Source organism: Zonotrichia leucophrys, chromosome 2 (assembly GCF_028769735.1).
Source record: "Zonotrichia leucophrys gambelii isolate GWCS_2022_RI chromosome 2, RI_Zleu_2.0, whole genome shotgun sequence".
Taxonomy (NCBI): Eukaryota; Metazoa; Chordata; class Aves; order Passeriformes; family Passerellidae; genus Zonotrichia; species Zonotrichia leucophrys.
In genome coordinates, this window is record NC_088171.1 from 65,121,606 (window position 1) to 65,134,809 (window position 13,204).

Consider the following 13,204-nt stretch of genomic DNA (forward strand, 5'->3'; position numbering starts at 1 on the left):
ACAAAGGCTCAAACCAAGGAAAGGTGGCCACAGAACATGGCCATGGACTGTGTCCAGGCTGTGAAAGCCAAGGCTTCTTTGCCACTTGTTCCAGTGAGGTCACGTTATGGTGTTTGGGACAGTGCAAAAAATGAGCTGATTAATAGAGCCTTCTCTTCCCTGGAGGAGTGTCTTCCCCTAAAGAGATGTAAAGCAGGGAAACTCCAAGAGAGCCACTGCAATTTATGCCAGATCTGAACAGCTCAAGTTGTGTATTGGCTGCTTGGAGACCGCGGTCACTGAGGCAGCAAAACGACAGATAGAAAATACATGTTTCTTTAGTGCAGTAGTAATTAAAACAACGTCCAATTAACCAAAACACCACAAAGGACACACACACAGGCAAAGAGCTGAAAGCCAGAAGCTGGGGGCTCAAGAAGTGATGTGAAGGAGTGGCTGTGACTGAACCTGCTCTGTGAGGAACAAGCCAGTGCCTGCCAAAAAAGAGGCACAGTCAAGGGCAAATAGCTTCTGCCATATGCTCCTCTAGCAGACCCAGCATTGATGCACACACACACACAAATGAACTGGGACTTAGCATCCTCAGCCTGCCCAAGGCAGATTTAAAGCCAAAGAGGCTTGGAAACCCCCTCTTCTCCCCTGAAAACAGGAAGGTGCAACCTTTCTTGGTACTGCTGTGTGTTGATTTTTCCCACAGGGACCCATATATCTGGTGAATTAGCTATGCTTATCCTGGCACACTGTGCTTATTGCAACTTATTTGCTGCCAGATACTTAGGGCTAATATGAACAAGGCCAGCTCTGCTTCACTTTTTTCCACAGGATAAATACAGGCTTCCCTGTTTTTAAAAGCAGTTTTGAGCATGTATTCTTCAGGACAAAGATGACCAATATGTGCAGTCAGAAGCCAGTTAAAAACCCTGGTCTCCCCAGGTAGAGACATACTCTCTGAACTTCAGCATGGATGAGAATTAAAGGCAGGTCCCTTTGCTGAAGCACCAGACCCCATACCCATTAACCAGCCACATGGTGCAGTTTCATTTTGGAGGTTGTTAAACTAACAACCTCTACAGTGCTTTACACCCATTTGAAGAAGTGCTTTAGGCACCTCAGCTGACTTGCAATGAAACACTGATTTCTAAGTTTTTAATATGCTTTTGAAAAGAAAGGCTCAACTACAAAACTCTGGAGTCACACTGCAGACTGCTCTCCAAGCTGCCTTTTCCCTGTGCTGAAAGGGTCTTGTTCTGGTGCAGCATTTAAAGCTTTTTTCTCTTCCTCCTTAAGAATAGCTGCTCTCAGACCTTCCAAGAAGAGCCAGAACAAGCTGCAACTAATTCCTGAGCCTTTTCCCACCAAAGAAATTGTTAAAACTGACTGAGTTTAAAGAGCAATTTGGTGGCACCCAGCACCTTTTCCAATAGGTCTCAAAAAGTGTAATTTTCTGTTAGAATAAGCAGCAAACTGAACCTGCTCTTCAGTGGGAAACCAAGCTGAGTGAATCAGCAGCAAAGCAGCAGTTTCTGCATACAGACAGCAGCACTGCACACACAACAAAGACACAGGCAAATTCTATTTCTGTACTCTATCTGACCACAGATAGCTAAGTAACAGATCCCCATTTTGCACACAAATTCACTGGCATCCACCTGGGTGCCCTGTCTCACCCTCCTGCCCAGACAAGAGCAGGTTATGCAAGGTAGCAGCGTATGACTTCATGGCTAGGAGGTCCCACCTCATTATCATGATACTGGTAAGAAACACAGTCATTTTGCATTCAAAGATAGAATATATATATTTTGAAGACTGTACATATATAAATTTCTCAGATATTCCCTATTGTGCTCTGCTTGTTTTCAAGAATGAAAAAACCTACAACCCTTGAGCTGAAGCTCAGACAAAATCAATTTTTTCAGTTTCTAAATCCTTTCTAAGTAGGTACAGGACTTATAGTATTAATTATTTTCCTACTAAGCCAGTTTAATTAATAAGATATTTAGAGGAAGGGCATGCTGGGCTAAGAGCAGCACTGAATGATAGCAGATATTATATTAAAACTGTGGAACATGCTGCCTTTCTTCAATTCAAATCTTCCTCCCAAACAAGTGTAGTACATTTAAGTGCATAACCTGCTATGCTATTGCTGATCAGATGGGAAAAAAATGTAAACATTTAGACACAGAACTCATTAGGGTCTAACACTCTGAACAATGAAATGCTTTACTTGCTCTGGATTTCTCTGACTAAGATTGCCAGCTCTTTTATGAAGGATTTTCATTTCAAGCAGAAAGCTGGTACAAAATAAATTCATTCACTCTCCACTGAGAAGGAATCCATTCACAGCAGAGGATAAATGTAAACCTTTGAATTAATCCTTGATTCATGAGAACCGTGTAAATTCTGTGATGGGAAAAAATGAATTATAATTAATATTTAAGAAAAGATGTATTACTTCATTAGTGTTTTTCCTTGGTGATTAACCTCATTTTTTTTTTCATCTGTACAACCTTCCAGGAGATTAGAAATAAGCATTAAGCCCTCTTCATGGGATCTACTTATTCCAGAAACTAGTTACTGTAACAAATTCATCCACTCTACAAGAAACTCTCAGTTACTAGTTTAGAGAAATGAGCCTATGTGTACTTAATGGTAGAGTGTACAGATTTTGCCAGTGTGCTCTGCAGTACGCTGTTTCTTTTATGCTTTGATGAAGAAACAGTGGGAAATGTTTTTATTAATGTTTCTGAGCTGCTATTTTTGAACTTGTCCCTCAGGAGCAGCCCCCCTCTGCTGCTCAAGCAGAGTTTTTCTCTGTGGCAGACCCATTAAGATCAGTAAAGCCTTGACAGGGTCAGGAGAAGTTCCTGCCCCTCCACTCTGAAAATCAAACACAGTTTTGTCTTTATCCCTTTAACAGGCTGCTGTGCTCTGTGATGGCAGTGCTTGTGGGCTGCTCCTCCAGCTGAGCCGGCCAAGCTCTGCGCTGCCGCTGAGCCCAGCGCTCCTGCTGCTCCATTAACCAGCCAGAGCGGCATTTGTGCTGTCAGGACACACAGACTTCCCGTCCTCCTGTCTTCCCTCCGAGGCAAAACCACCTCAGATGAACTATTCCAACCTGCATCTATATGAGACAACAACAAATTAATAATAAATATTATTATACAAGATAATGACAAAGTGTCCTCCTTTGCAGCAATTGTTATGTTGCTGCTTAACCAAAGGGTGGACTAAATAAACAAGGCCTGCCCTTTTCATCTGACAACTGAAACAAAATCCCAGTCTGTGCTGGCCAATTGGATCATAACCTTGCCTTTTTCTGAGGTTGTCCTTGGCTTTTGTTTTAAAAAGCACTGGGGGTTGCTTTGCATGAATTCTTCCTTTCAAAGGCCACTGTAATTTTCATGATGATTTTAGAAAGCAAAGGTTGTTACAGGATGAAGCTGAGAGCAGAAGCTTTCAATTATACTTGCTTTCAATAGGAATCTGCTTTGCTAATAATTCCGATCTGAATAATTAGAAACAAGTAAACCAATTGCTTTTCACAACATTTAGATAAACAACCATCACTGTTTTCTTCAGATTTATAAGGAAGAAGAGATTGTCAAATGTGATGGATTACGTATTTAAAAATGTTCCACATCATCTTGAAATTTTCACAAGTAGGTAGACTTGGCAATCAAATGAAGTAGGATTCAGCTGATACAAATTTTTATAGTGTGGGCTTCTGCCTCTGAGTTGGTCTCCTCATATGGTATGATCAAGTATTGGGCATCATTAACCTCAGAATAATGTAAGAATCTTAACAAGATTGAGTTGCACCTTGGAAGTGCCTGTTAGGCTTCACTGAGTGCAAAGGAATCTAAGGGTGAATAACTAGATAAAGATACATAAAAATAGGGCTGAATATACCCCTGAAATCAAAATTGACCGAAGAGAGTAGTTTTAAGAAAAGAAACACTGCTATAGGTGCAAGTCTTAGACATCACTGAGGAAAATGTAGATGTATCAGCTCACTGAGAGCTCCATTAATTTTGGGGTTGTTTTAATAGCTATGGCATGACACTCAGCACTGTTGCTCTGAGCTTGGGGTATGACCAATACCAAAACATAGCTTGGTTTAAAAAAAACTGTATTGCTCTGCTCATTGCTAAATACGAATTTTCCTTGGCTTCAAACATGCATAGGTCTCTTAAAGCCTGAGGAAAGTAAAACTATTCCAACAGGTTTCTGAATCTTTGAGATTTAAAGTCCCTTACAGAAGTTTTGAGCATCTCTAATATCAGCCTAGGTTTTCCTGCAACAGTACCAACTACAAAACCTAATTCAGACAGATTACTTCCTAGAAAAGGTTGGGAGCCTCTTTTTGTCTGTGTGCTTGCTCATGACATTCCTTGTTGTGACTGTAGCCTAGCACTCCCATTCTATGAAATAAGAGAACATCTGAAGGAAAAAAATAGGTTGGTATAAAAGGTTAAGCTTGATTTTGAAAAGTGTATAGAAGTACCTCTCCAAATCAGCTGACCAAACAAACTCCCTTCAGTATGTGAATCACTTGGAAAACTTCTGTGGCATGTGCTCCGAGACAAACTAATAACACAGAAAAACCCCACAGCACTGATGCCACACTAAAGAGTAACTCAAAACATTCTTCAAGCAAACTCAGCTCATCATTACCGGAGTGGAAAAGTGAGGTACACACAAGCTGCAGCAACTTGGCACACCACCTGCTACATCAGTAGCAAAGCATTAACAGCACCTGCTCTGTGACCATGGGCCAACACTCTAGGCTAGGAAATGACCCTTCTAGACTTACAGTTTGCTACTGTCATCAAGGCAAATAAAATAACTGGAAAAAGAGGAAAAATAAAATTAACATCCCACCCCCAATTGTTTTTATTTTATTTCATTTCCAGTCTTGCAAGTGCAACTGGACTTATTTTAGATTGTGACTATGTAAAAGCATAGAGAAGATGATGTCAAGACATCTTGCTTCCATGCCAATACAGACCAGCTCATGACAATGGTCCATTTCCAGTTAGAAGCACTAGACTGGGAACATGATAAATCTTCATTTGTGACAGGCAATCCTTTGAAATAACACAGTAAAAATATACACATTCCTTTGAGAGTGCAGGATCAAATCTAAAATTCCTGGTTACGCACTGGAAGACTTTAGGAGGTGAAACAGTTGGCACACCTGGTAACTACAGATAAAAATTCAATCTTTTCTTCCTTACTGATTGAGACAGAAAGTAAAACTGGGGAAGAAATGAAAGCAGCATTAAGAAAACCCTAGACTTGTACTGGCCATTACTACAAGTGAACTGCCAGAGGACAGACTTGGGAGGAAAGTGGATGCAAAGTCAAATCTGTGAATACAGAACTGCAGAAGCTAATCAAAATACTACAAACCACACTGAGATCACAATACAGGAACACAACTCAGAAATAGAGCATGCAACCAGAAATTCAGCAAACACAGGGAAAGGCAGAGAAATTATATCTGAACAACTCTACCACAATAGTTCTTTATTCTTTCTGAACCAAAGAAATCAGAAACCTAATCCAAGAACAGATGGACTGTATTTTTTTCATACAGAAGGACTTAAAAAAATCAACCAAAGAAGGTGTCTTCCTAGGGAAAGAACTACACTTCAAGTTAGATCCAAAGAAACCCAACATAATGGATTTCACAGGCCAAGCTGAGCAAGCCTGGCAGAAGATGAATGTACGAAAGCAGGAGATAAAACAAGAAATCTTGAAAAACATAACAAAAGCTGTGTGTTTGGGGGAAAAAAAAAAAACAACCCTAAGAAAGCAGGTTTGTAGGCACCTTAAGAAAATTGTTACCACTCTCAGCTGTCTAGCTAATAAAGAGCAAAACAGAACTCCACTGTGTCAGCAAACTGTGATAATCTATCAAAAGGATTTTTGAAAGACTTGCATTTTTATACCTTTTGTACATAATTGCTTTCCTAGTCACACTTGAGAAGTTAGGGAGAAATTCAGAAAGTAGATCAGACTATTGAAAAAATGAAGAAAATACATTTCTTCTATTCTTCCCTCTGAATTGCTATACAGTGTTTTCATGAGTTCCTAGGCAGTACCAGGTCAAGAACTTGAAAGCTGGGCCAGCAACAGGTATTGCTTTCCACAGCTAAATGAAAAAGGAGATTCTGTATCTTAATTAAAGAAATTTGCAACAAGGTAACATAGCATGTCTTAATGTACACTTGCTCTGCAAACACAGTGTGAGTGCAGGTTATGGAAAGCCATAACCTGGCACTCAGAGACTTCTTGATTTAGGCATCAAAACCAGCAGTGAGGGGATGGAACTGGCTGATTAGAAGGCTTTTGTCCAAGCAAGAAACCTGGCAGACTAGAACAGCCCCCGCTTATGTCCATGCTGCTACCAGCACCCTATGTAGCTATAGCTGTGCTAAAGCTTAATTGACCATAGTGATCACCACCACAGTTCTTACTGGAATGAGGTTATCTCCTAAGCACCAGCAAAAGGTAGGAGATCCATTTACATTTTCACAAATGGTGGTTTCCCCTACAGACTTCCATGTAACAACATGCAGAGGTTGTAGTATCAAAGGAAAACAAAGAATATGGGTTCTACATGTCAAACTTTTGAACTGGACCAGATGAGTGATGCCATCTGAAAAAGATACGTGGCAGCATCAGAAGCAGCTGTACATCCCAGGGAATGGCTGGTTTTTACAAGTGACTCAACTTGGTTTAGGTACCTTGCAGTCTCAGATTTCTGTATGCACAACAGACAAAAACTATGCTAAAAGCAAGTGGGTGAAGAGCTGGGTGAGATATCTGCAAAGTGTTTCCTCTGCCCTGAGAAGGTGGCTCTCAGAATGATGAGACAGCAGAAGGGATCTGCAGTGCTATCTGTAACAGTAGAAATATCTATTTGCAATATTGCAGTATTGTGCAGCATAGCAGTTCAAGGGACCTTCCTCAAAGCAAAAACCACAGTGGACATTGCTTCTATAAGATAACAACTCCCGTGACTCTCTGGGGAGTTCTCTCCATGACAGAGTTTACACATGGCATGTAACTACCCGGGAAAGCTGCTGCTTTTGGGTTTGCTCCTCATCAGACAACACTTCCAGATGGCAAAATACAGAGCACAGTTCACATAAAGAAGCCTAGTGGATGTCAGGAAACTGGATTTTCCAGAGTAACTTTTAAAGGTGAAGGAGTCAGCTTTTCTGGGATGGAAATATGGGGGAAAATTTAGAGATAAAACCATAACAATGGCAGACTGATAAGAAGGCAGAAAGAATGTTTGGACAGACCACCTGGAGATGACAACCAAGCTACTGGCCAGTATTTGGTCCCCTCATTTGCCAGCTGGGAGGATCACCTTGCTGAAAAAAGAGATAACTGTAGTCAGTAAGACAAGCAGCACAACTCTCTATAGCAACAGCCAACTGCTGTGTAGCTTGAGTTCACCTTACAGTTGTAACTTTACAAACATAACTTTACATATATTGCCTGGTAGCCACTGCCAGACAGATGTGTAAATCCAGTCTTTTAGTCCCTAACAACATCCTATTTTGGCTACAATGAAAAAGCCTGCTCTGCTGGATGCTCCTATTTCACCAGAAAGGGATTTGAGATAATTTAAAATATATTCATACATGACTCAAACACTGTTGAAGTAAATTACAGTTTTCCACTTAGGCTGGAATAATTAGTACACCATAGCCTCCCAAACTGACATACAAAATAGATGGGAACTTGTTTATGTGTCCACATGTACCCCTACTAAAAATAAATACAAAGCACAGCTTGTGACTAAGAAATACCTACTTAAATCTGAAGTTGGCTTAGCACCGTTTTGAGAGAAATGTTATGAATATTTCATATACTTCTCAGAAACCATCACTACTGTTCTACACCCAGAAAATCTTGACTAAGCACACACAAATTAAAAATGCATTTGTTATTGAAATGAACCGGCATCAACCCTTCAACACAGACCTCTGTTAGGAGCCAAACAGGAAATCATTCATTTAATGCTTGATTATAGGAATGCCTGAATCACAAAGCAACAAACACTTCCTCCAAAATAAGAAGATTCTTGAATTGCAGCTGTCACACCATCTAGCAATTATATTTGGATGATATTTCCAGCTTGTGCAATGGCGCTAGCTGGCTGGTACATAATGCTGAAAAAACCCCAAAGTGTCTTTAACGACAGCGTCTTATCTCCCAAAATAGTGCAGTCTGCTTTCTGGCTTGGTAGCTGATAGCAGTTCAAGCTACAGTAAAGGCCCACCATGCAATTTCAGAATGTTTTACACATTCAGAGTCTTGGTCTGACTCATTTTTTGCTTCTTTGGGGTGAAAAGATAACATTCCCAGATGGAAAGAAACTTTCCATTATACAAGGCAGTCCTCTGGAATCAACAGACTGAAAAGTGACCAGACTGTGACTTCAGTTACAGTAACGTGAATGCAGAACAGATTCATGGGAATTTGGCATGCACCACCCTGCTTTTAATACTAATTATTCCATTATTTTAGTAGGAGATATTTTTTAAAAGGCCACCAATGATGAAATTGCTTTATGATCCTCTCCAGAAAATGTTGAAGTTATCTGAGAAAATAATGTATTATTTTCCTCTTATTTTACCTTAATGCTTTTTGTGTGTGTGTGCAAAAACATAGTTCTGATGCTTGTCTGGGACGGAGAGACAGAGATGAAGATACAAAATATGTTTATGTTTAGATGGTAACAGTTTTGAACTGAAGTACTGATATGAGAAGCAAATTTCAAAAATAATAGGCAAGAAGGACAGTGAAGTGAAGGAGATATTATTAATACTCTGGACATTTCTTACAGTGTAATCACACTATAAATGTAGATAATATTGTCAGTCTCATATCTTAGTACACCTGTGAAAGTGTCCCTGCTTTCAATAATCTAATACAGTTTTTCTGTTCATTGTGTAGAAAACCAAACAGAAAATTGGTAGAATTATAGATGATCTAAGGTTAAAAGCAATGGTACTGAAGAATAAAGGCCATGGTAAACAAGCCAAATATTTTTCACGGCAGTGCTAATCCTGAAGAGCTTCAGCAGAATTGCAAAGTGCAACTATTCTTTACAAGGAGCTGTGGAAGTCTTTCCAAGTGAAGTGTCACTTGGAGAACTTTTGAAAGAAATCAATAAAATCAGAGCAGCAAACTGCTAAGCCCAGACAGTTTTCTTCCTTGAGTTCATCAGGAAATCAAATATGAACAGAGTAAGTGTGATAAGTAATCTAGATAAGATGGGAGATGGCAAATAGAATGTTGCTATTCTCTAGAGTCTGAAAGTCATCTTGGAATTACAGACCAGTAAGCCTTGTTCCCATCCACCAGTCTAGGAACAGTTATATAGAATAAAGCTACACATTGGAGACCTAGAACAGAAGGGAGATGACACAAGAATCATCCCGAGTTTGAAGTCAGTGAATGAAGATATTTGTTCCAAGTTGACCTCCTCAAAGTTCCAAAACTTCTATGTTAAGGTCATTGGAAGAATTAAAATTGCATTAGATAATTAGATGTGATTATCCTCTAGTGGAATAGCAACATGTAGAAATCAAAAAGGAATGTCCCATACATAAAAGAGGAATGCCTTACACAGTTAAGAAAGGTTGACCGTAGGGAGATGACAAAATTTGTTGACTGCAGTCAAAACTAAGACTGACTGCAAAGAGCTACAAGAATTCTTATGATACTAAATGACGTGTGACAAAATTCAACATTGATAAGAGCAAAAAATACGTTTGGGAAAAGGCAGCCCTAGCTGTACACACTTAACAGCTGTATTAGTCATTCCCACTCAGAAGACAGTGCTTGGACAACTCTGCAGAGAATAATCTGAAAACATCGTCATAATGCTTGGGGCAGTAAAAAAAGGCAACAGAAATCTGAAATTGCTAGGAAATATATACAGCCCCTTTGTGCTAGTGTAATAGTCTACAGCTAACACAAGTTTGGGTATTCATCTCCAAAGAGATACATCAAGACTAAAAAAGTTATGAAAAAAATGAAAAAACAATGGAGTTTGCAGAGAAATAAAGAATAATAGCAGAACCACTTTTTTGTTGGTCATCTATTCTTTTACAGCAAGGTCCTGGCTTCCCTGATATTCACAAAAATACACAGTAGGTGTCATCTAGGCTGCAAACTGAGTAAACCAGACTGTTGGAGGAAAATCAAGCACAAAACAGGACAGTAAACATCAGTACACATCATCTGCTGGGAGCTACACCAGACAGGGCTTCCTTGGACTGGCATAGCCCCTCAAAGCATCCCCACAGCCCTGGCATGCTTGCAGAGCCAGAGACGAGAGGAAACCCCCAGTACAGTGGCTTTTGCCCTCTGAATGCATGAGGTGGCCTTTGGCAGCGCTGCGAGCTCCTGCTCTCCTGTGTGTGGTCACGGCCCTTTGCTCCAGGTGGGGCCATTGCCAGCACAGAGAGATGCTACAGCAAGGACAGAAGTCAACAGGGAACACAAGAGGTCTGCAACACCATGAACACATGAACAGTCATTGACTCATTCATGAAATGCCAGAGATAAAGAGCACCCAACAAAATGGTCAGGGTGCAACTGAAAAAAAGGTGCTTTTGTGCACAATGCCTTTTTTCATTGTGGAATTGTCTGCATGAGATATCCATTAAAGCTAAATTTGTTTCACACAACACAAAGGATAAATCCACATGGCTTGATTTGGATATTTCTGAGTGCTTCAATCTGATTTCTTAAGTCAGGAGTTAGATAAATAGTTGCTTACCCTGCTTCTTGCATGTAACACAACCGTTGAGTGCAAGAAAAGATACTGGACTACCATGGACTTTTTTCTACTATGTCTGCCCTGGAGTATATTTATTTTTAAAACATGTGTTTAATGAGTCAGCAGAAAACACCCTTGATCCCAACACACAAAACTATACCATTACCTAATTGTCAGGAAATGTGCAAAGGCAGCTGATTTGCCTTTGAAAGAAACTTGAATTTTATCTCCTTATCATGCAAGTCAGGGGATTTTTCTTGCATGATTAAATCAGACCTCTTAAGTAATAGGGAGTTCAACATACTGACATCTAAAATTACAAAAATTGATTCAGTTTCATGGCCTGTGTAGTGCTGGTTGCAAAAGCAGCTTACTAGCTAGCATGGCATCCAGGTTTAGAATCCTTTGTCAACACAGGCTTCAGGAATTTTTACTCATTAATTTCAAAGAATACTAAGACTTCTTTTACTTTTTTTCTTTCAGTTCTAGGAAGTCCAAGAGCGTGTGCTGTATTTCATGCTGGACAAATCTTAATTATTATTAATTGCTTTCTGGCAATACAGTATGTGAAGGAACAGTGGAATGTGAACCTGAAGTCTGAAATTCTGCCCAGCGTTGGGTTGTGACCTGACTGTAGATGTTTTTTATAACAGAGAATAAAGTCAACTTGTTCTGCAGATTTTGACAAATACTTCACAAAAGAACCACAAAGATAATGCAAATCACTGCTCTCTGGCAATTACAAGTCTATTCAAAGATGACAGTACCTTGAAATATTTTTCTGAAGATAATCAAAATGCTGTTATGTTGTTATAAATACATTAATTAAAATATTACTGCTGTGGCTTCAAATTTCAGATATAAGTCAGGGAAAAAATCCCCTCAATTTCGTGGATAACTCTACCTAAATATTCTTCTGTTCTAACTTTATCCTAGCTTTTTTTTACATCAATAAGATTTGTATGGTTTTTTTGGTGAACTTTCACTTATTTCTGTTGCATAATAGCAATAGATGTCAGTCTATTTCTACCATCATAATTAGTTGCTGTGGGGATGACTGAAATATCATGAATTATTATAATTGCAAATCAGGAATAAGCAGTAGGAAAAGATGACATTGATAATGTGCAAATATTGCAAGGTTCCTTGAAACTAGTTGACTACAAGGTATTTGAATTTGCCATAATAACGAGGAGGCTTACAGAATAAGGGGGTGGTATATATTTCAGACAAATACACTATGAAGAAACACGACAGTTACATATGATGGCATCTTAAATTTAGCTTAACATTAAAGCAAAATTATCATGCAACCCACACATCTTCTGATTTTGTTGCATATAATTTTGCTGAAGGCCTAAAGAAAAGTCATTTGTGGTATTCACCTTTATTACTATGAGGCAAAAACACCAACAGCAGTAATCCATAAAATCAGTAGGTGTTATCCTGAACTAATCTTCTTTGGCAGATAAATGAAGGAGAAACAGGTGTTCAAGTATCTGCATGAAAAGCAGTGAGAATGATTCCTTTGACATCGTTCTTTAAAAGGCAGGAATCATACTCTGTCTTCCACTGGAGACTAATGAACCTCTCGGAGGGAGAAAGGACTAAGTAGACAAAAATAAAATTCCTGATGTACTTTTTTATAGCAGAAGTCCTTTACATTGTATTGCCTTTTGTTGCAGGGCTGTCTGGCAGTCCAATCTCACCTCAGAGCTGCATTAAGTGACTGCAAAGTGCAATGATGCTGCCTTCATACAGACACTGTGTGCGCTCCCAAAATGACAGCATTATTAAATCTTCGCCTTTTCTGCCTCAGTACCATGAAGCAATTGTCCTGAATTGAAGAAAAAAAATCCCAAAATGATTCTTTTATGAAGAAACAAACTTTTAAAAGCTTGACTGAGCTAAATACTGAGTTAAACACTCTCTTATGTGTTTCTGTTCAGAGCTAAGTTGTTGCATTCTGAAATATGAAGGGAAAGTGAGAAGCATTAAAGGAAATTGAGAAGCAGCTCTCTGTAAAACAAGATTTCTTACCCTTTCTGAGCACAGCAAAGCTTCTGATATCAGAACTGTATTCCCAAGATTTCCATGCCATTATCTGGATAGCTTTTTAAACACTAAATTAGTCTCCTGGCATCTTATGAAGATGACATATATTGATAGTTGAGCTCCAGAATATCAATGTTTTTTTTACTGATTGAGCAACCAAACACCAAATGGCTTTGGTATCAACAAACTCAGTTCAAAGACACTGGAATGGATTCTGTGAGGGTGAATGAGCATATTCCATTCTGACCCTCCCTATGCTCAGAAAGGAGTTCTGATCCACCTCTTAATAAGGCAAAATCTGAAACACACTCCACTGCTATCTTATCCATCTATTGC

The 13,204-nt window shown here is 39.3% G+C and overlaps 1 protein-coding gene across 16 annotated transcripts in view; it reads right to left on the bottom strand.

Annotated features, from left to right (window-relative positions):
* The window catches only part of PHACTR1 (phosphatase and actin regulator 1), a 304,933-nt gene that overhangs the window by 76,376 nt on the left and 215,353 nt on the right, over nt 1-13,204 (bottom strand). The gene's annotated exons all lie outside the window — the stretch shown is intronic.